Raw genomic sequence first — 1,830 nt, forward strand, 5'->3', positions numbered from 1 at the left:
GTGAGGGCATCAGTTTGGTCATTGAGATCTTTGTCTTGTCCTGGTTGACGTGAGTGACCTCGGACCTTTTTCCAATAAAAGATCATGTCACGTTCAATGACAAAGATATCGCATGCTTGGAAGAGTTCCTGATGTTTGACAGGCTTTTTGTTAGCTGTCTTGAATCCATTCTATTTCCATCCAGCTAGATGGCATGAGAAGCTTAGACGGGCGTAGTTCGAGTCGGTACAGATGAGGAGTTCTTTGATGTCGTGGGATGCAGCAACTTGCAGGGTGATGAGGATGGACGCTATTTCTGCATATTGCGATGAGTGAGGGCCTAATTTGAATTGTTGCGGTGGGCATGAGTACTTGCATTCTGGGGGAAGCAGGGTTTTGCTGGCGTAAGCAACTACTCGCTTGTCTTTGTTGTGGAGCTGGTACAGTCCTGCGCAGAGGTAGTGATTGGAGAATCCAGCATCCAGATAGAATTCCTTTCTTAGGTCTGTGTAGGCCAGGCACGGGGCGGAGCACAGGCATTGTTTGAGCTTGCTCATAGCTGTGTCCTGGGCTTCCGACCAAACGAAGGGCTCGTCCTTTCTCAGGAGGGAGGTTAGTGGTCGTGCGATGTCTTGCAATGAACTGTCTTGAGTAACTGCACACTCCCAAAAAGCTTCGCAGCTCAGAAATGTTAGTGGGTGTCTTTATGTTTTGGATTGCTTGGGTGCGGCTGGACTGTGGTTCGATGCCGTCTTGTCCGACGAGCAGGCCGACATAGTTCAGTTTGGTTTTACACCATTGTCCTTTGTGCAGGGCGATTTTCGCTCCTGCCGTTGCCAGCTGGTTCAGGACGTGATCGATTTCTTTGAGGTGGTCTGCCACATTTGAGCTTTTCAAAAGAACATCATCCACATAAACGAGGTTGCCTCTGGTTCTGGCATCAGGGCATGCTTTGTTCAGGAAGATGTTGAATTCAGCTGGTGAGTTGGCATAGCCAAAGGGACACCGTGTGAAGGTGTATTGTCGATTGGCAAAGGTGAATGCCAACTTGTGTTGGTCATCAGGGTGCACAGGGATTGTCCAAAATCCAGAGGCGACATCCATTGTGGAAAGGATCGTTGAGCCTTTGATTTTGGGAATCTCTTGGTCCAACTGGGTCATTGGCCATCGTGACAAGGGTACTTGCTGGTTCAACTTGCGATAGTCGATAGTGGGCTGCCATTTGCCGTTGGATTTCATGACTGGCCATATCGGAGCAGAGTATGTGCTGTTACAGGGCCGGATGACCCCCTTTTCCAGCATGGAGTCAACAATTTCTTGCACTGGCTCATATGACGCTATTGGAATCTTGTACTGCCGCACAAATGTGGGTGGTGCATTTGGGCTTGTCGGGATGCGTACCGTGTGGATGTTGGTCAGGCCACAGTCCAGGGAATCCTTTGTGAAGGAGTCTTTGTACTTGTACAGAACCTCTTTGAGTCCTTGGCGCTCTGCTTCCTTGTGGAGGGCATCCGCCTCACTCAGGATCTGTTGGATTTGTGCGAAGTGATGGCAATGATTTCATTGGGTCTTGGGAATGTCACTGTGTCATCATATTCATCTAACATTAGTTGGGCTGGTATGGGGCCTATGACAGGTACCGTTAGCTCAAAATCGTGGAACGCCTGGTTGACGAGCCATCCCAGGTGACTGGCTTTGGGAACGTTGATGTCTTTGGCCGTACAGTTGTTGAACAACACATACACAGCACGGGATGACACTTCAATGAGAGGTGTGGCTTCCAAGGTCAGTCCTAGTCTTAGGCAGGTCCTGGAAGGTTGGAAGAAGCCTAGCTTACTGTCGAGAGAGTGG

The sequence above is a fragment of the Sinocyclocheilus anshuiensis genome, unplaced genomic scaffold (assembly GCF_001515605.1).
Source record: "Sinocyclocheilus anshuiensis isolate Anshui unplaced genomic scaffold, SAMN03320099.WGS_v1.1 scaffold1688, whole genome shotgun sequence".
Lineage (NCBI taxonomy): Eukaryota > Metazoa > Chordata > Actinopteri > Cypriniformes > Cyprinidae > Sinocyclocheilus > Sinocyclocheilus anshuiensis.